General features: G+C 43.1%; 1 protein-coding gene and 1 long non-coding RNA gene across 3 annotated transcripts in view; both read right to left on the bottom strand.

Annotated features, from left to right (window-relative positions):
• Positions 1-26,731, bottom strand: part of PRKCE (protein kinase C epsilon) — a 494,970-nt gene that overhangs the window by 459,348 nt on the left and 8,891 nt on the right. The gene's annotated exons all lie outside the window — the stretch shown is intronic.
• On the bottom strand, positions 12,673-25,063 carry LOC128311187 (uncharacterized). Its single transcript, XR_008289296.1, has 2 exons — positions 24,810-25,063; positions 12,673-24,316 (listed from the first exon to the last, which is right to left on the bottom strand). It is a non-coding gene; the product is annotated as an uncharacterized LOC128311187 (long non-coding RNA).

Here is a 26,731-nt window from a genome sequence, read left to right as displayed (position 1 = left end):
GCCATGTTCTGGTTGCCCAAGGTTACCTGAAATCGACCCCCCAGTTAAATGAAGCATCACTGTTCTTTATTTCATTTATATTACATGTTTACAACAAGGAATCCGTGATCTAGATTTTTTTTTTTTAATCAAACTCTTCTCAATTTGCTATGAGTTGTGCTTCAATCACTCCTTTCGTGAAAACCAAAGTGATCTTCCAGCCTATTAGGTTTCTTTAACCCTGCTTTTCTTTTATGGCGTTTGCCTTAAATAGAGCACAGCTCTCTCATTCCTCCCTGAAACGTTTTGTCCATTTTTCCTTGTGTGCCTATGTTCGGGCCACACCAGCGCTATCTGCTTTGAAATGTGAGCTCCCCAAAAGGTCGGCACTGATTCCCTTCTATCACTGGTGTGTGGCCAGTGGATATGCCGCATACAGGCACTTCAGAAGCCTTCTGATATGACAGCCTCTGCAGCTAATGCACTTGATGCATTTGCTATAGGTGCAATATGTTAAATTATCCTAACAAATAATCAGAGTATATTCTTCCAGCCCAGATAAGACGTTTGATTTGAGATCTTGTTCCCCATGTCTTTTTTCTTGACTTAACCAATGCAAGCTGAAATGTTACATAAGTCAGGGAGATTCTAAATGCTTGGGCTCTTTCAAGAAACCCACAAAATCAACACAATCATTTGGTGGTTTAGGCTTTTGCCATTAACAAAGCCCAGACTGATACTCTTATTTCTTATGGATGATATATTCATCCAAGTTAACTTCTCTTCATTTTGCTAAATTGTAGCCACTGCTGTTTATAAACTCCCAGAATGGTTATTTTATTAGGCTTTATTTTGGGGTTGAGGGGAAAAAAAAACCCCAAGGAAATCAAACATGGTATTTTTATAACGATATTTTAAAGAAACAAGCTTAAAACCAAAGTTTTAACTTCCCACGAATTTCAGCTTACCTTCTTCTATTATATACCCTTTTCTGGACAGATAATAGCTATGACATCTTATTCTAGAGCTTTTCCTGTTTTTTTTTATATTAAAATTTTTTTACCCCTCCCCCCCCCCCCATTAATTACTCGAAAATATTTCCTTCTGGCCTCCAACTGCTCAGGGACCTCCCTTAGCAATTTCCTTACCTATGATTACAACGATGGGCTGTGTAACAGGCTACATCATTATCTGAGTTAAATTAAGGTTGGTGTAAATGTAACGTCACATCTGAGGGCTCCCCGTGTTCTGGGACCCAAGGAGATGGCCCCAGGGGAGCTACCCTCTTGAGGCATCCCAGGCCAGGCTAGATGCTCCCAAGTGGCGAGGGCCACATCGTCCAGGTGCTCCATCCTCTTGGGGCCCCATGCCAAAAAGGCCACCAGCCACCCCTGTCACAATGCTTCCCAACCATCAGTGTTTCCCTGAGCATTTGATGCCACAGTAGAGAGAAGCAGGCAAAAACCCAGGACAGCTAAGATGACTTTGCCCTGGCATTTCAATTACCTATAAGGTAAATACCTTATAATTAGGACTCTTTCTTTTTCTGAAACACCAGAATAATATCCTAAATTGAGAGAATACTTTTCTTCTTTCAGGCAGCCTCGCTGTTTCTGAGACACCCTCATACCAACCATTTCGAGTGTCAGGAAACTAGAATCATTATTTCTGCCTCACAGATGAGCAAAATGAAACCCAGAGTAATGAGGACCTTGAGATGCTGCTACGAATATTCTCATACATCTCTTTACACCTAAATATTTCTGAAGGATAACATCTCTGGAAGTGAAATTATTGAGTTAATGATACCCATTTTAATAAAGATTATCAAAACACCCACTACGGAAGTCATTCCAATTTAAGCTCCCATTATGCATGAATGTCTGCCTCCTTCTACCCACAGTGATAATTTTTTTAATGTATTTACCATTCTGGCAATTTAAAAAAAATAGCTTATTATAGGTTGAATGTCCTTTTATATATTTGAGACTCATTTTATTTATTTTGTCTGTCAATAATCTGTTCTTGTCTTTCCTCATTTGTCTCCATATTGTTGATCTTTTATTAATGTATTAGAGCTTTTAATCTACTAAAGATATTGTCTTTTTGATTTTATATATGATTCCAAGTTCACTGTTTTTTGACTTTGCTTATGATGGCCCATGAAGCTGTGATAGATGAGGCCTGGGTTTTTTCCATTTTTTGAAATGTAACATATCAATCTATGTTTTTATGATTCCCAAGGGTTTGTGTTACACCTAACAAGACCATGCTACCACAAGATTTTTTAGACTTCTCTGTTTTCTTCTACTGTTTTTAATATCTAAATTTTTTATTCATCTGGCACTTATGTTGGCATAAGAAGTGACGAATGGATCCAATTTTTGTTTTCCCAGATGGCAACCCAGTTGCCCCAAACTATGCACTGAATAATCTATCATTTTCTTACTGATACAAAATGCCACCTTGATCTGAAGACAAAGTATCTGTATATAACAGCATCCAATTCCAGATCCTATTCTGTACTATTGATCTTCCTGTCTGTTCCATACTACTGAAATATACTAGTGAAATATACACAGTGTTGTTTAAAACACATAATATCTGGCACAGCTACTTTATCTTAATTATCCTCACTTACTACGATGAAAAGAACCTTTGCTCCCATTCTATTTCCCACCTGATTGTTTTCTCTAAAGCTACTTTCTTTATTAATTTCATGCCAAGCCACTTTACTATAGTCTCACGTTGTTTACATTAAATCGCATCTCATCTAGCTATCACATAGGTATATCACTTGCACATAATAACTCCACCTCTTGTTTTCCACATGTGTACTTGCCTTCTCTATTTCTCTTGTCCAAGAGCATCATCCAGTTCCTACAGACCAGCATTTAATAAATGTAGTGGATATGCTTATTTTGATAGCAGCATGACCCCTAACGATGCTGTAATCATGTAATCCTGCTGGCTCTATGTCCTGCAAACCCTTAGAAAAAAAGAAAAAGGGAGAAAATCACATTGCCGATTTCCACTCTGGGATCTGGGTGAAACAGAAGCAGGGAAATTATGAAGAAGGAAAAGCTTTTCTCTAGGACCCCACCCCCACCCCCGCACTCTCCCTGCTAGGGCCCCCCTGGGTTTCTGCTTGCCTTTCTCTCCCCTTTATCGGCCACACTTTAGAGGGCCAGGCGGGTGCTCTGTTGATGACAAATACAAAACAAGGGACTGATAGACCATTCTAAGAACCTCTGTGAGTGATTCCCTCTATTATACCTACAAAATCTCCCATACTTAAAGTTTTAAATAATAGTAATAACCGAAACCTATTAAGCTATATAACTTGTCTCGTGGAGCTACCGGGCAATCAGGATTCTATGAATGGACAGGGAGCAGCTAGACTTCCAGGGCAGGACCTTCACAAGCTCTAGTCTAAGTGTATCAGCACCAGCAGAGGCGTCTTGGCTACAGCATCCAGAGTATCAGCCAGTCTCATCCAAATACTATCCAGTCCATGAAAGCCTGAATCACATCCCACCCCCTTTACAACGCTTTCCTACACCACTGTACCCAATACCTGGGGAGAGATGCTAGTTGCCTACCTCAAAATCCATTCTTCCCTTCTTTCCTAGTGATAAACTTCCTGAGAAGCACCTGGGTGGCTCAGTGGATTAAGTGTCCCACTCTTGGTTTTGGCTCAGGTCATGATTTCATGGTTTTGTGGGTTTGAGCTCCACATAGGGCTCTGCCCTGGCAGCTCAGACCCTGCTTGAGATTTTCTGTCTTTCTCTCTCTCTCTCTCTCTCTCTCTCTCTCTCTCTCTCACTCCCTCCTCCCCCACTCGCACTCTTTCTCAAAATAAATAAATAAGCTTAAAAAAAAAAAAAGAAACTTCCTGAAATTTAGCTGTGTATACAATTGCTTAGAAAAAGGCTGCACTTCTCAAACTTCCTCAAAAGGGAGAAAGTATATCTTTCTTCTCTCCTTTCTTCTGGAATGAATATGTGGTGGCTGGAGATCTGGCAGCCATCTTGGACCATGTGAATGAGGACCACACTCTAATGACGACAAAGCAGAGAGCTGGATGGAGCCAGGGTCCCTGACAGCTCTGTGGAAGACATATCAGCTCTGATCAAGACTCCTTGTCTGTGACAAAATAAAACCTTAAGTCTTTAAGCCACTATTGATTTAGCTTTCCTGTCACATGCAGACACACTTAATCCTAACTGGTATACGCTGAGTGGAACCTTTACTGATCACCATGTAAAGGGGTCTCAGGGCACTTTCTCATGCTTGATCAGGAAAAAGTCTTAGGTTCCCCTCAACCCTGCTCCCCAAGGGCCCCTGCCCTTCTCAGTTCTGCTTCAGGTCAGGTGCCTACTCAGTATTGGGGGACACAATAAATATTCAATAAATATCTGCTCAACGAGGAACTCTGAGTGACATGAAAGAAATACCAGTAAATTTCTCTGCTTTCCATGGTGTTATTAAGGACATGAGGGGAAAAGAAAACTTTTTCTTACCCTAGGAAACTTGGCAAATGTTTTATTAAGTTTAATTAATTCCCTGACACTCCCTCCTGGCACAATGGTCATTATTTGAATAACAGCAGTTGAGTTTCTTCCATGGTGAGGAAATTCATGCTCAGTGACCAGCTAAAAGTGGAGAAAATTCATAGAATTCAAATGAAGGCATTCATGCAGATGGACAAATATCTTTTTTTTTTTTAGAGAATTTGTTATCATCCATGGTGACTATAAGAAGCTATTTAAACATCTGACTCAGTCTCAGGTACAGAGAATGTTTTCAACAAATATTTTTTGAGTTTATTATTTATTCTCTATTTATTTTTTCTCATTGCTCTTTCCTAATTTTCCCACACAGACAAAACTTCAGCTCTTCCCTTCAGACACCCCTTGGTTCTGTAAGAGGCAGTGGCTAGTGGTCAGGTTACCTAAGCTCTTTTGTCCTTTGTCTCCGTTCAGCACCTTCCCAGTCTTCTGACCACAAAAGAGGCCATGAGAAAAAAGCCAGAAACTGATACACTAGACCAGCACCAAAACCATGGCAGTGTCCTTTCTCTGGATCTAGCTTCTCCACACCTGTGACTTTCTTCCTTCTCTTTCTTCTGCATGTGACCTATTGACAGGACACTATGGGCCACACAGATCCTATCTAAATTACAGATGGTGTGGGGGGGGGGGGGGCACACAAGTCCCCTGCCTGCCTGCCTTAGACACATGAACTGGGCACGTTATAAAAGCACCTCCTTCCTCCAGCAGATCCAGTCTGAATCTGGATGCCTGAATCTCAGAAAGGAGATCTGAGTTTCAGCCCCACGTGCCCTGCCACAGGAACCCTAGAACAGCATCTGGGCCTGGCCCTCTAGCTCAATGTGCCACTTGTGAGTAGTGAAATCAATTTAAGACGTCCAATCAACATTTTTTAAATTAAGTAACAGGCTAGTAAAACGGATCGGGTGTCCTCTCGTGTAGCTAAGTGTTATTCCATGACTCCTCATGCGTGATACGAGGCCGAGTGTGTTTCCTACTGTGGGTCTAGCTCAGAGGTGAGAACCCAGCCTGAAGTGGGCCCACGGTGCTCTTTTGAACGCAGTCCGAGAATCACACCTGTCTATTTTTCATCTCCTCGTGGGTCCTTCCCCAGGCTGTTTAGCTCACCAAAGAGACCCAGATTCAAAAGGCAAATTTCCTGAAAAGGGGAACCCCCTGACTTAAGTCGCACTGGGGGAGAAATGGCTGACGGCAGATGTTCCCGAGAACAAGTTTCAATAAGGTGGGGAGAGACCATCACCTTACTGAATGGAGAGGAAGGGAATGAAGACATCTCCACTTAACTTCACCACTTTGTCCAGCTCTGGCATAACTTCTCCTTCCCTCCCACCCCTCAGCCCCCCAACACCAAGCCAGTTGTATCTGAAATCATTTATGGTGTTGGATGGCAAGGACAATTGAAACTTCTGCCTTATAAAGCCTTGGGTCTCCTTGCGGATGGAGCTTCCCAAACGATTTCTATCCCCCTAACACTGCAAATGATTGCAAACTGGCTGCAAATGTAGCCGTCCATCAATAGAAAACATATGTCTAGGCAAGGCAGGACAAAACAGGAGCATCCACTACTGAAGACAGACATTGGATCCCTGCTGAGTGTGGCCAGAGGGGCGGGAACACTCAAGGCTGTGGGCTGTTTGTTTTTTCAGACTTTATTCTTGTGGCATCAGTATACAGTTCCAGCCCTCACGATTTGTTCAAGGTAAGAAGATGCCTTCTGAAATGGCCGTAAATATCGCTCCCAAGAAAGGTTTACCCAGCTCCGTGAAACATGAAGGCTTGATTACAACCCATCTCACTCCGTGAAAACAGGGCTGAAAGTACTTGAGGGCAAAGACTTTCAGCATCTTCTCCCTGCTGTACCAAGGCCCACAGCTGCGTTCAGAATGAATGTTTCTGGGCATCTTGTGCCTCGGGTATTTCTTTTCCTTATCTCACTTCCTCCCTATTTCTGAGAAAGGCGGGACTTGCAGAGACTGAGCCTGAAAACAGTTTTGCCTCTTGGAGGATGCCAAAGAAAGATGTCTCACCTTTCCTGATGTTACTTGGCTGACTGCTTGGGGGAAAAAAAACAAAACTGTTACAGTCTATGGCAGTGATAATTAGAATCTGTTAACCTACCCTGGCACCGAACTACCCTGCAGGGCCAGCTCAGCACTTTCGAAAATCAAAGAGGGATCCGGAGAGAAAGATTCTGCAGTGACCGGAGCGTCAGCTTACTGTCCTGTCTGAATCTTCCAGCTAAGACTTAGCCAGCCAGCATCTCTTCGCTCGGGGAATAAAACCACTGCTGCATTTGTCAAGAGGAAAAAATGTCCTTAGTTGCTGAGGGCATTCTAGTTTATAGTAAAGTGATGTATCTGTCAATGAATTTAATTTTGGGAATCATATATGTGTGTGTATATATATGTGTGTATATATATATATATATATATATATATCTCATATCATCATGTTGGACACTTTAAATATATACATTTTTATTTATCGATTATACCTCAATAAAGCTGGAAAAAATACATGGAAAAAAAGACCCTCCGTTAAGAAAATAAAGGATATAAAATATTTTCTTTTTTAAAGGGGACACAGATGAAAACTCGAGCATTGCACACACATGACCATCAGTGACTGGGACTTATCACATGCCTGCTGCATGCCAAGAGTATCTCAAGTCCCCGTGGCAGGAAACTACAGCATGAAATTCATCTGGGTGCCAAACTACCCCCTTACCGCCACACAAGTGTCATTTCAAAAGTTTATACCTTACACTCCCAGGCAACTTACACGAAACAAAATCAGTGCTTATTGAAAAAAAAATTGTTTTTAAGTAAGAAATCAGATGTGCCTGGGCTGGCTCAGTCAGTTAAGTGTCCAACTCTTGATTTTGGTTCAGGTCATGATCTCGCAGTTTGTGGGATGGAGCCCTGAGTCAGGCTCCACGCTGACAGTGAGGAACCTGCTTGGGATTCCCTGTCTCTCTCTCTCTCTCTCTCTGCCCCTCCCCATTCATGTGCACTCTCTTTCTCTCTCTCTCTAAATAAAGAAATAAACATTAAAAAAATAAATCACATTATCAGCTCCAAATTTATCAAATTGTATACTTTCAATACATGTAGTTTCCTGTATGTCAATGGTGCCTCCATAAATCTGGTTTTTCAAAAGTAAGTCCAATTAATCCATTTATAATTGGTTGAATAAACAATACTTATATTTTCATAAATCAAACACCCCATTTAAAACACAAATCAAGTTTGTTCCTATAATGAGCACTCGTAAGAATCTGAATGGGAAGGAAACCCCGTGTCCACACCGTGGGGCAGTCAACCTGCAGAGGAGAAATTAATGCACGCAAAGGTTACTAATAACCCAACACAGGATGTAATAGGTGCCAAATGAGTGACTCAGACAATGAGTGCTATAGGAACAGTGACTGTGGCCATATTCGCTCAGGGGGACCAAGCCACTCTGCTGTTTCAGAGAGGCTATGCGTTCCTCTTTCAGTCCCAAGGGCATCACACATTCATGTCCACCCGCATGGGCACAGCATTCGTGGCACCAAGAAATAACCCTAGCAGGGCATCTGGGTGGCTCAGTCAGTTAAGCATCATACTCTTGATTTCGGCTCAGGTCACAATCTCGCAGTTTCTGAGTTGGAGCCCCGCGTTGGGCTCTGTGCTGACCACACAGAGCCTGCTTGGGAACTGTCTTGTCTCCCTCTCTCTCTGCCCCTCCCCCTCTTGCTCTCTACCTTTCTCTCTCAAAATAAATAAACATAGGAAGGAAGGAAGGAAGGAAGGAAGGAAGGAAGGAAGGAAGGAAGGAAGGAAGGAAGGAAGGGAGGGAGGAAAGAAGGGAGGAAGAAGGAAGGAAGGGAGGAAGGGAGGAAGAAGGAAGAAGGAGGAAGGGAGGAAGGGAGGAAGGGAGGAAGGAAGGAAGGAAGGAAGGAAGGAAGGAAGGAAGGAAGGAAGGAAGGAAGGAAGGAAGGAAGGAAGGAACCATAGCTTCTGGTCTCCCTGACCTCACCCACAGGCCAAGGGAGGGATAAGCAAAAGAACTAGAAACATTTTGGAACACAGTAACAGATGAAATGGCTCAAGGAGTCAATCGTGGCATTAATCACAGGTATAAACACTAAAGCCAAAACACTAAAACGAAAACCAGATTGGCCTCTGTTTCGGTACATAAAGTCCTACTTGGGCACTCTGAAAACTTTATGACTCAGTTTATAGATAAACGTAACAGGACCAATTTCCAAATGGCAATTTAAAACCCACCTGACTAAAGTTAAGGATAACTACATTGCCCCAGATACTGGATCACAACTACTTCTTATTATGAGACGCACGAGGAGAAGCTATATAGCAAGTACAGGAAGAAAACACTATGTCTCTGACACTTATAGATGGTAATAGTGGGTGCTACAATTTCTGGGGTTTTTTTAATGTTTTTATTCATTTTTGAGAGATAGAGCACTAGCGGGGGAGGGGCAGAGAGAGGGGGACACAGAATCCGAAGCAGACTCCACGCACTGAGTTGTCAGCACAGAGCCCGACGTGGGGCTGGAACCCACATACCTGAGATCATAACCCGAGCTGAAGTCAGTCGTTTAACTGACTGAGCCACCCAGGCACCCCTGAGTGCTATAATTTCTAACCTCTAACACAGTGCCTGGAACACAGTCAATAAATGTCTGTTGAATGAGGAACAAATACGTTGTATAAGAACTTAAGAGTGTCTAAGACAATGCTCTGTTTTATGTGGATCAGCCTGGCTTCCGTTAGAAGCACCTTAAGACAACCATATCTTCTTATTTATTTTCACAAGCTGAAATGTAGAAGGTGTTGGAAAGTCTCTATAATACGTACATTTGTTAAAAGGATTTTCTTCTCTCCTGAAAATCCCTCGACAGCAGGATGCTTAGGGTATGTATGTATGTGTATATCTCGGAGTGACTGAGTTCTGGTCTAATGGCCAAAATGGGCTGTGCTTTATCAGCCCGGCTCTCCATGTTCTGAGCATGTCAACAGCCCGATTTTAATGTTTAACCCTGGGCAACATAAAACTATCAAAAAAACAGGTTTGCACCTAAAGGGCCAGGACAAGCCTCCCTACCATATATTAGCACATATTGGGGATATATCAGGAGCGTGATCTTCTTCTCCCTTTTGGTGGGGGAGGGAGAGGCATACAGAGCCCATTCCATCAGCCTGAACACATTAGAATCTCCTAAGTTGGAAAGAACAAATCATGCTGCTGGATGAACAGGAACAAATCATCCTAAGATTACCAGCCCTCACCATTCACATTCGACAGAGTCGGCAACCTGTAGAATTGTAAGCCTCAATGCCAAACCACCCCCTTACGATGTGTCTAGTGGCTTTTCCTTGTTTCTAAAACCGCCAGCGCTGAGTCTGTCAAAGCCAGCTTCAAACCTGCACCCTCACCCTTCACCCCAACACACTCCTGTTAATCTTTGAGTCTATCTCTTTGCCTCTCGATACTCATTACAATCTCTCTCAAAGTCCTCTGTTACACAAAGAGATGCTAAATCTCTTCCCAGAACTAACAACATGGAATAAAAGCATGGGAAATAGGCAGAGCCTAGATTTGGGAAACAGACTCGCCCCGCCCTTCGCTCAAGGAGGACCTCAGCCTGCACAGTCCTCTGGTCAGACCTGGAAAGGCTAAGCTGAGCTGGTCCTCTGTCCTAGCTGGCAAAAACCCAGATGAAGGAAGGTCAGAGTCCCCACAGGGGTTAATCAACAAACCCACAGAAGGGCTCCACATTCATCAGCTCTTGGCAGTCCCCAGCACCTCAAATACCTTCTTCACATGGGCCCCAACTTGCCCCTGTCTTTTAACCCATCGCCCAGGGTCCACTTCTCCCAGCAGGACTTCTCGACTGTCACAGCCCATATGCCCATGAGCTTGACCTTCTGAGATCAGTGCTTCCTGCCTGTATCACATACTTGGCACTTATTACAGACTTTGATTGTAACATATGTGCATTTTATTTTCCCAATTGAATTGCAAACTCTGAGGGCAGAATCTTCCCTGGCAAAACCACCTTTTCCATAGACACACTAAAAAAATGTGTGAATTGATGTGGAATAAAGATAAAGTAGGAGCTTGTGCCTCCCCTTAGTGTAAGCTTTAGAGGAAAAAGCCTCAATCCCAGTAGAAATGCATAATTAGGCTTCCAATACCGTGTTTTTCTTTTGCATCTAATATGTGGGCCTGTAGTTTAGTGTTTCCAGCAAGGGATTATCTGTGGAAGTCCATGGGCAGATTCTATTGTAGCCACATTACCATTTGCTCCTTGCATATTTATGAAAAATTATCCTTTCAGGATGAAATTTTCCATGACTGGTTTCTGATCCAAAATAAGGGTGTTTCTCTCTCCTTTTTTTTTTTCTTTTGGAAAATTTGAACAATATCCAGTCAGCCATGTAGAAGTTGGGCATTAGCGAAAAAACAATGGCATGTTTTGTCTTTCAAAATCAATGTAAGCCTTTCTTTTGCGTGACCAATTAAAAAACAACTAAACTTCAAAATGAGAAACTTCCACTTGTCTAGGCCTCATCAAGGATGAACCTTGTTGCTAATGAGATAATGCAATGAGAACAGAACAGAAACCATTGAAGTATGTATCCCTTCGTGTTACTTGCATTAAACTTCACAAATGCCCACAGATGTAGTCCGCCCCCCAGGCCTTCTGAAATTTAAAAATATGCTGTATCTGTGAAATCTCAGCATCCACTGAGGCTGATCATCAGCTCTGAGAAACAAACAAAGTTTCCAGATAATCCAGGATAAATTTCTAGACAGTAAGTAATTGAATTATCTTGAAAGAAGGATTCCCTCCAAATATGGCAGAGTTCTCTCCCTTAATACAGATTGGTTAGCCTTCAAACTTCTCATCAATAAAACTTCCTCAACTTAATACTTGTTTTAACACTCGGATTGACTCAATTTCACTCTGTGCCCTTAAAATCAGAAAGAATCTTAGAAATGACCAGTCACCTTAACTAGCATGTTCAATTTTTATTTGGCAATAGCTGTTGCAAAACAGTTGCAATCTACAGAATATAACAACATTGTAGACATCTTCAAACCTGATCTTCACTAATGTTACCAAAATTATACAACATACTAAATAAATTTTAAAATCTTGCCTTTAGTTTCTTTTATTATTTTTTTAATTTAAAAGAAAGACATTTTAGGAACATTTTTGCATCACAGAATTCAAAAGAACTGTATTATATATTCTGAACCCATTTGACCATAGACGGAAATATTAAAAGTTTTTTTTCTTTTAAAGAAGCCCAAATTTCAATATGAAGTATTCACATACACATACAACCCAAGAAAACCAAAAAGAAATAGATGAGGAAGGCAGAAGAGCCAAGTGGGTAGAAATTCCCCGGATATAACTAAGACACAGAGCTTTCTCCCAGATCAGTGGATGAACCGCCAGTTTGGTTGATTAGGTCCTAAAGATTTCTCAGACTCACATAAAATAAAGTTGATATTTACATTGCAGGAGCAGAGAAAAGGGAGGGGAAAACTACTGGTATGCTCATCCCAGCTCCTAGCACCTCTTCAGAGTTTCTATCACTGAATTCACCCTTCAGTCCTCCTCATCACTCCTGCCTTACACAGCCCTATTTATTCTGTAACAAAGCCCATCTACAGCAGCCGTCAAAGACCCAGCACACATAAAGGCACCTGCTCCTCTGAATCGCCCACAGTCAGTAAATAGAGCCCACAGCCACCCATTGCTCAAGCTAGAAAACTAGATTTCATCCTAGATCCCAGCCTTCCTCACCTCCCTCCCACCCCCCACCCCCATTCAGTCCACTGCTGGCTCTAACTTTCACAATCACTATCAGCCCTGCCAATTTCCCACTTGGGGTCACCAGCATCTCTAACTGGCTCACTAACTACAACAGTTCTCTCATTTTTTAATCCCTTCTCTGGTCCATTTTTGAGAATGATAAAATTCAAACCTGATCAGGCTATCCTGCAGCTTGAAAATCTTTCACTGGCTCCCCTGTTACCCTCAGATACAGCCCAAACTTACAAACTGCTGTGCACTTAAAGGGGCCTCCCATGACTCCTCTTTTTTTTTTAATGTTTTATTTATTTTTGAGAGAGAGAGAGAGAGAGAGAGAGAGAGAGAGAGAGAGAATGAGTGGGGGAGGGGCAGAGAGAGAGGGAGACACAGAATCAAAAGCAGGCTCCAGGCTCTGAGCTGTCAGCACAGAGACCGACACAGGGCCCGAACAGACAACCCGTGAGATCATGACCTGAGCCAAAGTTGAACATTTAATTGACTGAGCCACCCAGGTTCCCCCAGGATTAAATCTTTTTTTTTTTTTTTTTAGTGTATTTATTTAAAAAAAAATTTTTTTTAATGTTTCTTTATTTTTGAGACAGAGAGAGACAGAGCATGAACGGGGGAGGGGCAGAGAGAGAGGGAGACACAGAATCTGAAGCAGGCTCCAGGCTCTGAGCCATCAGCCCAGAGCCCGACGAGGGCTTGAACTCACAGACCGCAATATCGTGACCTGAGCCGAAGTCGGACGCTTAACCGACTGAGCCACCCAGGCGCCCCTAGTGTATTTATTTATTTGGTGAGTGGGGGAGAGAGAGAGAGAGCATGCGTAAGTGAGTGAGCAGAGGAGGGGCAGAGAGAGAGAGAGAATCTCAAGCAGGCTCCACATTCAGCACGGAGCCTGATGCAGGGCTTGATCCCATAACCCTGGGATCATGACCTGAGCTGAAATCAAGAGCTCTTCAACTGACTGAGCCACCCAGACATCCCTCCAGGATTAAATCTTAAGGAAGGAAGAGAAGAGAGAGAAAGAAGGAAGAAGGAAGGAAGGAGTCACTGACAATACAGATTTCATTCCTCCGCATGCTTCCAAGTCACCCCCAGCCACCGCCCTACTTCACAATGCAGCTGCACTAAACTATTTTCAGTTTCCCATTTTAGGTCTTTGCTCAAATGTCACCTTTTCCCAAAAGCCGCCCCCCACCCCCACACATCTAGTTCAGCACCCCTTTTATGCCCCCACGGCATACATCACAGCAAGTCGCATACCATATAATAACTGCCTATTTGTGTATCTGCCCCCAATTTGATGTAAGCCTTCTGAGGTCACGGTCTGTATCTGTCCTGTTCCTAGTTATACCCTCAGGGCCTAGCTTGATGTCTGGCACATGGCAGGGGCTCCCTAATGACTTGTGGAATGAGTGCATGAATGACCTGGAAAACAGGAAGAAAGAAGGAAAGGATGGAGACACTTGATACCTCCCCCCCGGACAATCAGAAGGATGGGCATGTGCTGCCCTCCCTCACATCTCCTGAGAACCTGCGGTGAGCTTTTCACGACCCTCTTCACACAGCCTTTCATCACAGCGGAACTTTGGGTGTGTCCAGCAAAGAATGCCAAAGGCCACAGTATCTGCGCGCACGGGTGCCATGTCCTGGCTTTGCTTTGGTGTGTGGGTCAGAATCGATTTCAAGCAGCACCTTCCTTCTCTCCTGTCTTGAACTCAATCTCCTCTCGATGTGAAAATACAGTCCTTATTGATGTCATTCTGAACCGCGTGTGTTAAGCGAGCAAAAGGCTCTGTGTCATTTAAGAAATTATTAAAATGTCTTAAGTGATTTTGTTGCCCTCGTTTTGGTTTCTAAAAATCTCTTTCACAGCAACACTCCAGTCACTGGAATGCTTGCCTTGTGAGGCAAACAACGATCAAAACACAAGCTGCCGGGCCACCCTGCACAGGTGAGCTGTAAAATGTCAGCCGGGCTGACCGTCCAGCAGAGAAGCAGGGGCAGGAGTGGGGGGCACCCTGAGACTGGAAAGGATTCGGGCAGTGATCTCCTCCAGTGAAGCCATCTTGGGGCTCCACGAAGTTCCCAAGGCCCGCAAGAGCTCCCCACTCCGGTAACTTCTTCCAGAAAAATAACAGCCACTGGCACCCGTTAACCACCATGACTCTAGAGCCGAGGCACAACAGCAACGTGGACAGGCTGAAGCTTCTCTTGTCAGAGCCTGGAGCGGAGGCAGTGAGTGTGAGGAAAAGAAGCCCAATGCTGAAATACTTTTTCATATCCATGACCAGCATCTGCCCCTCTCCAGCCCCCGCCCCATTCCTGCCAGCTGCATGGGGCTTCCCGGTGGACGGCGGCCTCCCACGGAGGCCCAGCTCCCTGAAGACCCCTAGGAATTCCGAGTGGTGAGAGGCCTGGCAGCTTCTTGCATGACCTTCGGCCCAGCCCCTCCCCCTCAACCCCTCCTCCCAACCGAAGATGAAGCGAGATAAGGCGCCAAGTAAACTGGCAACTCTGACTCTCTCCACTCTCTCGGAAGGAGCCCGAGTGGAGGGGAGTAAGGGGTGACCAAACCAGGAAATGCACCGCTGCATTTCCCCAAACCACACGGACCTTAAAACTCGTCAGACCGGTTTCAAATTAGCCAATACCCAGAAGAATTTATTAAATGCAACTGTTATGATTCATGGAGATTCACTCCAATTCCAAAATGAGAAGTGACAGTGTAATGACTGGATTTATTTCCCCCAAAGCAGTCACAGTAAAAGTGCCTGAGTAAAAGATGGGATAAAAGCATGAAAGCAAAGACTTAAAAACGGCTCCGTGCTCATCCGCTGTAGGAAAAGGAGGGCAGAGAAGAGTTGAAAGCTTGGGTTAAGACGATGAGGGGCTCGCCGGGTCTTCTCCATTTGAGGAAACTTTCTGGAAAGGAGACCGCGGTACGTGTCTACCGAGTGCTTTCTCATGCCGGTCCTATTTTGTTTTGCAATATACAACCTTCCGGACTGTTCCGTTTGTTTGGAATTTATGATGAAGTCCAGTCTCCAGAAACTGTCTGCTTTCTCCCTTGGTCAGCCAGCCTCAGAAACTCCCACTTCATCCCTTCTTTTCCTTCTCCAACATTTAACCAGTATTCAATTGGAATCAGGTACATGTCTGGCCTGGAGAATTCTCTGCCTTGTTGGGGCAGATGTCAATTAAGATACTGGATCTATAACAGGCATAATCCAAACCCAAAAACCTTGCTACCAAAGTAATCCCTTTTGCCATCCCAAGCCGTCCAACCACCTGCTCGAGTGAAGACAAGTGAGTCTTCTGGTTCATCATCATGAGGCCCAGAATACCCATAAACTTGCCAAAGACACCAGAAGAGGAGTTTTTGTAGACTCACTGAAGTCTCCCCTCCCACCCCCACCTCCACTTCTTCAGGCAGTGGCTCCCTCTTTTCAGGAAGCAATCTCTCTTTTCCATTCAGCTTTCCATAAAGAAGCTGGAGTTTTATTTTTCCTTGGCTTCCAATCTGTGCTTTGGACAGTCCCATAAAATTCCTTAGGAATTTATGGCCTGCTTTTCCTTTCAAGTGGAAAAGCACTAATCCCTCACAGAGGGGAAGGACAAGTGTTTCGAATGGGAGGTATGCTAGAAATATGTCCATTCAGCATAGGTGAGTTGGGGCCTGACCCACTGTTGAGGGCTTCTATGATGAGCCTAGCCCTTGACATAGAGCGTGGTCTCAGTAACAGCCTGGGTAAAAGTGAGTGCTTGGCTTTGAAAGATTTCTCTTGACCAGAAAACTTATCTTCACCTGCCACTGCCATCCAAAAATTCCCAAGGCAGAGCTGTCACCTAAATGTCATCCTCTACAGCACTCTTCTAAAATGCCAGCCCGTATAACTCGTTATTATGTGTCTACACCTCAGTGTAAATGAGTTTATCAGCGAGAGGAATCCAGGAACACTGACTTTGCCCCAGGCTAAGAGGGGGTCTCAAGGGCATGAAAACCTGAAGTCCATCTTTGCCTCCTGCCCTCCTTCACATTTTTTGTTGCAAGTCGGCTCCAAAGATCTGATCACACTCAGATCTGTGCAAATAGCTTTTCACCATCTTTTCTAATAAACATAAGGGAATGGGATATTAAAATATGCCTTCACAATTGAGTTGATTGGTAGCAACAACCAAGTAACAGATGATTTCTGAGGAGAAGGAGGGAGAGTTCACTTGAACTTGGATGATATTCAGCCTGATTTGAAGCAGGAAAGAGGAGGAACCATGGGGTTCTGTCTCAGTCCATGTAATTCTATATGAACAATCTCAGAAACCATAACATTAGCTTTGCCACTGCTTTATAAATGTCGTTGACTAAAGACAGAACAAAAACTACTACAATATCATTTAGACAATCTTGCGAATGAGGGACCCATTTGCACCCCTATTTTCATATAAAAATATTTGTTCAACCTCAGCTTTTCTCCCCAAAACAGTGTTGCATGATCAAATGAGCTGGAGAACACTATTCACTAAACTGTCATCCTGGAGATTAATGGAAATTAGCATATTAAAGGCTCTGAGAAGGCATGCAATAAAATGTTTAGCTTTATTTAATCTATCATGTCACAAATCTACTTGATTATGGCATTTATTGATTTACTTCTTTTATTCTGCAGACGACATTTTAGAAAACCCTGCTCCAACTTAAGAGGAAGGATCTGGCCATTGCAGTAGGCTGAATTACAAAGTAAATGCATCCGAACACTGTAGAGAATTCTGGAAGTGGGAGGAACAAAAAGGAGAATCTTACAAAAAAAAAAAAGTAATCATCCCTCATCACAGTTCTTACTATCCTTTTGACAGGTAAAGACCAACCTCTAAGAGACAGGTGAAGGGTTATCTCAACAAAAGAGACAAGTCTCCACTTTTGTCAGCCCAAAGGGTGAGCTGATAAACTGTTCCAACTTCAGTCAACAGCTGGAGAACAAACTGGAAGCATAAATATATCCATCAGCCTCCTTATTAAAAGTTCCAGACACATGGTATCGGCTTTAACTTGTGACCGATAACCTGGATGGGCAGATAGATGGGAGTGGATGATGGGAGTGTAGCAGGTGGATAATGGTTTGGATCCAGCTAGCTACATAAGCACCTCACTAGGAATCGGGAAACCTGTTTGCTCCTAATTTCTGTCTCTACTGCATTTTTTATTTTGATCAAATCACTGAAGTTCTGAGCTCTTATAGTTTTCCATCTGTACATGACGATTTAATGAATATCTGTTACTAGATATCAGTTTTCACATTCTTTCAATTGGAGGGAATATGTTCCATAGGCCTTTCGACCACTTAGGGATGATTTGATGATCCCTAAGAGGAAAAGAGAGAGAAAGTAAAGAAAGGGGAAGCAAAGACGAAGGTGGGAAGGAATTTTGACTCATTTGAATGCCTTTTGAATAGAGCTTAAATGTATAAATACATAAAGGTAGGGACACCTGGGTGGCTCAGTTTGGTTGAGTGTCCGACTCCTGATTTCAGCTCAGATCATGATTCCACGGTCATGGGATCAAGCCCCGCATGGGGCTCTGCGCTGAGTGTGCAGCCTGCTTAGGATTCTCTCCCCCTTGGCCCCTCTCCCTGACTCGTGCTTGCTCTCTCTCTAAAAAAATAAAAATGAAAAAAAGAATACATAATGGTATTGAATGTATCATGGCATTGATAGCAATACCTTCTGGACCATGCCCTGGGCCTCTTGGACTCAGTGTGTTTGGGAGACTATATATCCAGGCATGTAAACAGTAAATAGTAATAGCTAAAATAGTGAAATAGTAAATATAGAATAAGTAAATAGCTCTTCCTAACAACCAAGAAATGCAGGTGCTTATTCATCTGCCCCAGCTGTCGATCCATCATTTAACTTCCCTGGGTCTTACTTTTCTGAGATGTCAAACTAAGAGGGAGAACATGTATCCGTGAGGCACCACTATGTGATTCTGCATGCCATCTGCAGGGATTTCAGGAGATGGCAGGGCGGGGGGTGGGCGTGCTCCTGGAGAACATAAAGTATTTCAGTTCATCAGGTCATATCTGCATCCTACATTGTTACGGGACTTGCTCACGGAGGAGTCGTTGGGCAGGTTTTTCAGAACCAGTCTAGCCTACCCATTCTTCAGAAGCCACCTCCTGCACAAAATCCTTGTGGATCCTCCCCTGGACAATCCTAACACATCTGCCTTTATGGAACTGTCTGGCTGAGCACATTCAAAGCTTACTGAGAGCAGAGAACCCTGTCTTTTTTGTTTTCCGCATCTTACTAGTACTAAGTAAAGTTCTGTTAAATGAAAATTGGTGTTCTAGGCCATTATTTCTCAAAAATTTTTTTATTTTTATTTTTTTAAGTTTATTTATTTATTCTTGAGAGAGAGAGGGAGACAGAGACAGAGCGAGAGCAGGGGAGGGGCAGAGAGAGAGAGAGAGAGAGAGAGAGAGAGAATCTGAAGCAGGGTCTAGGCCCTGAGCTGTCAGCACAAAGCCTGATGCGGGGCTCGAACTCACAAACCGAGAGATCATGACCTGAGCCGAAGTCAGACGCTTAATTGACTGAGCCACCCAGGTGCCCCCCAAATTTTTTTTATTGGGACCCACAGTAAGTATTAAGATCATATAAATAATACTCATATAAGTAAAACTGAAACAGAAGCTTTATAAAGCAACATCTACCCTTACTGTATGCAATGCCTTCTGATAATTTTGATATTGTTCTACACTGCTTCCATATTTAAAATTGCTATTTGAGACCCACCTAATGGATTTCATGACCTCAAATGATGGGTCCTGACCTATAGTTTGAAAAACTACTCAAGATATGCCCTGATCCTCTTTTCTCCCCCGCAAAATGAAAAAATGGATCCTCCACAAGAAGCCGATGAAAATTCTAGAAGTTCTTCACTGATTTAAATTTGGAAAGTGTCAAATGATGCTCACGTGCCTAATATCCAAATCCCATTAGAGAAGGCACACGGCAGGCAGCCTTACTGTGTGTGGGCGTCACTATCATTCCACCAATAGGTTAGGACAGGATCTACTTTCCTTTCTAAAACTGATGTGATCAGTCTTTTCAAGCAGGCATTTCTCCTTTTTATATTCCTGAGTGTAGGTAGGAGACCTCTCCTTCGGAGCCCCTATTCCTCGTAGCACTGCCTCATGCACAGGGCAGGGCTCAAACCTCCAGGAGGGAGAGCAGTAAACAGCACACCCCTGGTGAAAGCATCCACATGTGAAGGGTGCTCCGTCTGGGTCTGAATCTTCTCTGAGCACTGGAAAGAGCTTTCAAACACATGCCTGATGGGCCTCAGTTACTCTCCAGGGACTCAGGAGGCTTTCTGAGTCTACAAAACTGCTATGCATCCCACCCACAAAGGGGACAACCACATGACTCCACTTTCCTGCTTGTTTCTGAATCACTGTCTTATCTGTCTTCCTCCCTTTCCCCCTTAAAATAGTTGGCTTCACGGTTGTCTGTGCACAGTCATATGATAAGCAGTGATAAAGAAAAAAAATTTTAAAGAGCCAGGGAGGAGTAAGGAAGCAAAGAGAAAGAGACGTGTTCTCTTGCACATGGGATGGGCTCCTAAGACTCCAGTTTCCTAGAAACAAAGCCCGCAGATCAATTTTAAATCTTGAGCCCCGGCAATGTGAAAAGGGCTAGGCTGAGAAACCCAAATGCTGTTCAGTGTTATCAGGCACTTGAGGAGATAAGAGCTAAGCTCTATTCTAGTCCCTACCAGGAGACACCACTGTCCTCAATTTTCTCATCCACAAACTTCGGATGAAAATGCTATCCCCCCTCCCCAAATCTGAAAGTGGTTCATCACTATGACTTGTGTGTGTGTCACATGTTTCATTTTGCTGAAGTATATAAAATGAGTATCCAACCCAACGAGGTAGGCAGAGCCAATATGACTATTTGCATTTTACAGTTGCAGGAACTACGTTCAGAGAAGTTACATTTCTTCCCTGAGGTCACACCGCTCATTCCTGTGGAGCCGAATTAATAAAGAATAAACAAACACCTTGTGAATGCAGCCTTTTGTGAATGTATACTGGCCCACAAATGCTTGAAAGCAGGCAGCAAATACAAACTTAGCAAGCCATAGTGATTTCCTACGCAACTCATTCTAATTAGAACAACCCCTCTATCCAAGTCATGGATAGAGATGGAAAGCAATCCGTAATCCCTAGAGACCCTGCAACACACAGAATCTAACCAGGCACTCTCACAACATAAATCCTAGACCACATAATCTACAATTTATTTTTTACAATATAACGATAATGATGATGATGATGATGATAATAATAATAATAATAATAATAGGGCTCCTGGGTGGCTCAGTCAATGAGACATTCGACCCTTATCTTAGCTCAGGCCTTGATCTCAGGGTCATGGTCAAGCCTCGCGTTGGGCTCCATGCTGGGCATTAAGACCTACTTAAAAAAAAATAATAATAATAATAATAATAGCGACAACAGCTAACATTTTGTGTGCGCTTATCATGTGATAAGCGCTTTTCTAAGCATTTGCTACACGTTATATTGTTTATTCCAAATAACACGATTAGAGAGATATTACTGATCTTGTTTTATAGATGATGAAATGAAGTCTCAGAGAGGTTAGACAACTTGTCAGAAGGATGCACAGGGGTGCCTGTGAGACCGACTCCGGCTCAGGTCATGATATTGCGGCTCATGGGTTCAAGCCCTGTATTGGGCTCCATGCTGACAACTCAGAGTCTGGAGCCTGCTTCAGATTCTGTGTCTCCCTCTCTCTCTCCTCCCACTGCCTTCCACCTCGCATGCTCTCTGTCTCTCAAAATTAAACTAAAAAAAAAAAAGGAACGCAGAGCTGGTTCAGTGGTACAACCAGGATTGGGACCTGTCCCTCTAGTGCAAAGCCTTTGCATTTAGCCATGATGCCACCTGCTTCAAAATGCAGTCACTGTACTCTATCTTTTTCACCTTTTCTTACAAGTCAAATATATACACATACAGTTGACCCTTTAACAACCTGGGTTTCAACTGTGCAGGTCCACTAATAGGCAGGTTTTTTCAATAAATACAGTACAGTACTATAAATGTATTTTCTCCTCCCTATGATTTTCTTAATAACATTTTCTTTTCTCTAGTTTTCTTTGTAAGAATACAGTATATCGTATCTATATATTCAACATAGCAAATAATGTGTTAATCTATTGTTTAAGTTACTGGTAAAGCATCTGGTCAATCACAGGCTATTAGCAGTTAAGTTTTGGGGGAGTCAGGTTATACTCAGATTTTTCAACTGCACAGGGTCAGTGTCCCTAACCCCCTCATGTGCAAGGGTCACCTGTAATAACAGGGGAAACTATATGTGCAAATGAGGCAGTATATGGGAACTGCCTGTACTTTCTGCTAAATTTTTGGTAAACCCAAAACTGCTCCAAAAAAAGCAAAGTTTAGGGGCGCCTGGCTGGCTCAGTTGGTTAAGTATCCAACTTCATCTCAGGTCATAATCTCCCAGTTCGTGGGTTTGAGCCCAGTGTCAGGCTCTGCACTGACAGTTCAGAGCCTGGAGCCTGCTTCAGATTCTTTGTCTCTCTCTCTCTCTCCCCCTCTGCTGCTTGTGCTCGCTCTCTTGCGCTCTCTCTCTCTCTCTCTCAAAAATAAACTTTTGAAGAAAAGCAAAGTTTATTGATTTTTTTAAATAATGTTGAAATGAAGGTAAAAGATAAAAATTCTCCCTATTATGTCAGCACCCTCCCTTGCCTTTTCCTTTTTAAAAATAACATACGGATATGTGTGTGCGTGTGTGTGTGTGTGTATGATTTTTAAATATTACCACACTGTCATGGAAGGAAGGAGAACACTCCAGAACAAATGTTTATAGAACACCTACTGTTTAGTTAAATACTATTATAATTTAATGTTAAAATTTACTTAAACAATCGAACCTCTATCATGTACAAGGCAATATGTCAAGTGTTAGCACATATTGGCCCAAGTGTTTACTCTCTGGGATCTTTCCTACCTCTGTAAGAGAACAGATAGAGAATACCCCAACATGAACACTAGACATCAATAATTTTAAGTAGAGAGTGCAAACAGTAAAAGCTACCAGGATTCCAAGGGCCAAAAGAGCTATAGCCCGGAGAGTTCTAGGAAGGAGGCCCAAGGAGGAGGGAGACTAGGAGAGGTGGTTAGAGTATTCCAGGAATATGGACATGCGGAGATCAGAGTACCAAGAAATACTGGACAGGATGAGAGAAACAAGCCACCGTGCAGGAGGCTCCCAGCATGCAGGATGCGGGATCCACTTAGCAGAAAATGGGGGAGGGGATGGACACAAGCCACATAGGACCCTGAATGTCTGCTGGAGCGATGAAGCTAGATTCTATTCTATAAGTAACTAGGAGTGGGGGTGGGGGGACAACTGGTTCTGAGCACCCCAAAAGGGTATTTAGTGCCATTGCACAACTCTTATATAAATCCCCTGGATTCCGGAGAACAAGGCTAATAAAGATATGGAAACGAGCCCTAAAGCTATCATCATGAATTCGTACTCAGGCACCTAAAACTTAAGTGAGCTATTCTTTTCTAAAATGAAAAAAATATTTTTAAAACAGCTAGGTGGTCATGGCCAGTGACTTGCACTTTCTGTGAATAGAGCTCTCATACTCAGTACTAGGAAAGTGAGAAGCTGTGGGGTCCTGAGGCACAGAACAGGCCAGTGGTGTGGACTGAACTTCAAACTTTCAGGCAGGAGGCTGCCTCCATGATTCCAGGGGTTCTTGAAAGGGGTCATTCATCAGAAAAACATGTTCCCTACTTCTGGCTAATGCTGGAATTGTGTTAACAAGGGGCTAAGCCTTCCATTTTAAAGTGACTGCAAATCTCCCTCTTCTGCCTTCAGTGGGACAAAGAGATGATGAACATATCCTTTTCCTGGGCATGTTTTGTTACTGGGGTCGGGGGACACAGGTCCAGCTTTAGCAAATAAAAAGGCAGGATGCCCAGTTAAACCTGAATTCTGCACAAGAGATACTTTGGTAGTGTATGTCCCACGCAATGTTTAGGACATACTTATAGCAGAAAAGTATTTGTTGTTTATCTGAAGTTCAAATCGAACTGGGCATCATGTATTTCATTCCATCTCGCAACTCTGGGCTCTGGGCACCTAACAGAAATAGGACAGATTCCTGGAAGAGCAAAGGATACAGATAAAGGAGACTGGGTGCCAAAAACAAACTTTTCAAATCAATTTCAATATATGAAGGTCTACAAAAGCATACCACTGATCATCAATAGGACTCAGAGTTAATGCTGACAGGCCCAAGAACCTTCACCTACCTGTCCCTCATTCAATCCTGCCCACAGCCCTACAACCCAAGAAGGGTGACTATTGCTAACCCTTTTCATAAACAAGGAAACAAAAGTTTGAGGAGGTCAAGTGAATTTTCACAAAGTCACAAAGCTATAAAACAGAAGACCCAGATCCCCGCTCTTGGGTGAATTCTAAAGAAGGTTTTAAAGGAAGAAAAGGATTCATGTGGTTGAAGGCAAGAAGAAAAGACAGTTTGCAAGAACTGATCCTTCATGGTCATATGAGCTCTCTGCTACCTTTAGTCTCATTACTTCAGTATCAATTATCTAAAATGAAATCTGAGCTTAAAAACCAAGGGTCCTAACAGAAAATTAACGAAGGAATTATGATTCCTTACAAGCCTCCCATAATCTTTTCAAAAGGCTGGCTACCCTTCAACTCATGTTTACCTTAGCAATTCTGATGTCCTGGTCAAAAGCAAAGTCCTGGTCTCTCAGTGTGGTACCTTTGTGCACTACCGACATTCAGGCCAGAACACGGCAACCCGTGTGCATTCCGTTAGAGGCTGGGCTTACTGAAGAGACACATGGTAGGAAAACGCAGTCAGGTGCTTTGGCCCAGAGAAACGGGATGTACACCTGGGCCACAGCAAACAGACGGTAAGAAATCCTCAAACCTCAGTCACCCCATTAGGCTCATGAGTTAATGCAGGTGATGTTCAGGTTAAAATGCAACACTGAATCTACTTTTTAAAAATTCCAGGGGTGCCTGGGTGGTTCTGTTGGTTAAGCATCTGACTTCGGCTCAGGTCGTGATCTCACAGTTCGTGAGTTCGAACCCTGCCTGCTTCGGATTCTGTGTCTCCCTCTCTCTCTGCCCCTCCCCCACTCACACTCTGTCTCTCTGTCTTAAAAATAAACATTTTTATAATTTTTTAAAAAATTCCAGAGGGCGCAATGCATCAGGTAGGTCAGGACCAAAGCTAGCCCCCAGACAGGTAACCCATGTTCCCTGAACCTCCCACCTCAGGGGCTGCCTAAGAAGCGCCAAGTTCTAGTTCTGCACACCTGGAATCTGGCAAATGCTGAATTCCTGTTGCCAGCTTATTTCAGAGAGGGAGGGAAGTAGGGAATGGAACAAAACTCCTCATTTGGCCATTACTGAATGAAATCTTCAGACAAAAGCACAGTTTCACCTTTATCAAATAAAAAGTATTAAATGCAGACAATTACCAATAATTAATTACCATTTATTGAGAACTTGCTGGAAGCTGGGCACTTTTTCATGTTTCATCTGTCATTATAATAACTCTACAAGGTAGCTATGAGGGGACTGGTAGATAGGTTAAATAATTTTCCTAGTATCATGCAGCCGTAATTGAGAAAACTAGAATCCGACCCAGGACTGACTCCAAAGCCCACGTGACTGTTCAAGATCCATGAATTTAGATTAAGTCACCACTCAATGACATGAAGAATGTCATCCTACAAAGCTCTTCTTCATCTCTATCGGGCCTATTAAGAAATAAACAAAGAAAATCAGCTGGAAATATAGCGTGGGAGATTGGGGTTAACCCTTAGGATAGATTCCCTTGATAATCAAGAGTTCAACATATCATCGTAGTGATGCTGTTCAACACCTTGCTCTCAGCAAAATCCCTAGAACGTAAAAAGTGTTTATTATTTATTTGTTGAATGGCTGGCCGGCTAGCTGGATAAACAGATGAATGCATGAATATCCATTCTGTCCACTGTTCCCCTTTCTTTGGATAGCTTATCATTTTGGTTTTTGTGTGTGCTTTGTTAATGAAGCAATTATTTTTGGATTGCATCCCTCCTTTGACCTCACTGGTTTCCTAACTGCCCTCATCACCCAAAATGCTAAAAAACTGCTTGCCCAACATTTTGTATGCTCTTCCTCCCATTTAGAGGGGCTCCCTTCCCTGCCCAGATTCCATTTTTGACAAGGCCTGGCTCAAAATCTTATGAAGAAGCCTTTGCCAACTAGTAGAACCCATATTAATCTCCTCTCCTGTGATGTCCCACAGGGTCTTCAACTTCACTGTTTCATAAAAGGGTGTTAATCCCGAATCCCCAAAGGGCCCACTTGAGGAAGGTCCATTTCTTCTTTTATCTAATTATAATGTTTTGCAAAGTATGTCCACAAAACACTAGTTCTATGATGCTAATAGTTTTTTCACAAATAAGGGCATTCTATGATGGATAAGTTTGAGATATATGTAGCTACACACAGAGAGATACAAGTCCCTTTCCTACAGGCCATCTTGGCGCCTTAAATATACTAATGCGCATTTGACTCTGCAAAATTTCCCAACCTCTTTGATCAGAGCAATCTGAAATTATTAGAAGGCTCCTACTCTTTGAAAGATACCTTGGCAAACACTGGTCGATTACACGTCCCATCCTCGGTGGCTGACTGATGATTCTCTCAGCCGCCCAAAATGGTTTAATCATCCATTCCAAAAGGTAGGGAGATGGAGTCATAAGCCCTGCATTCCAGAAATTCTGCTTGCTTGTTTGCTTTTGGAATATCTTTGGAGTGGCTCAGTCATATAGACGGAGGGCTCCATTTAAAAAATAAATATATTTTTGTGGGCCTTGAACAGTACGTAAAGAAGCAAGCTATCAAAAGTGACTTTGTGATTTTGATCACAGTAATAAAGATAAGGAGGGAAAAAAAGCAGAGGCTGGCAGTTTTTCAGAGATATAAGACTTAGCTTCATGGAGAACAATAAAGATAAAATATCATCAAGTGCTGGGCTGAGCAAAGTCAAGGCCCAAAATGCAGAGAGCCAAGTACAGATCGCTGTTAACAGAGGCCTTACCCAAGGGTATCTAGATCTATACTAACGCCTGCCTTCACAGGTGTGGAATCTAAGGTCAAACCCCATTGATTAATAGAAATCACCTGACTCCTAGTCAATAAATTTCTCAGGGAGTTGGGGGGAAGTATTAGTGAACCCAGCCCT

The sequence above is a fragment of the Acinonyx jubatus genome, chromosome A3 (genome assembly GCF_027475565.1).
Source record: "Acinonyx jubatus isolate Ajub_Pintada_27869175 chromosome A3, VMU_Ajub_asm_v1.0, whole genome shotgun sequence".
Taxonomy (NCBI): domain Eukaryota; kingdom Metazoa; phylum Chordata; class Mammalia; order Carnivora; family Felidae; genus Acinonyx; species Acinonyx jubatus.
The sequence above is the reverse complement of the archived record's forward strand: the minus strand, read 5'-3'. Positions and strand labels throughout refer to the sequence as shown.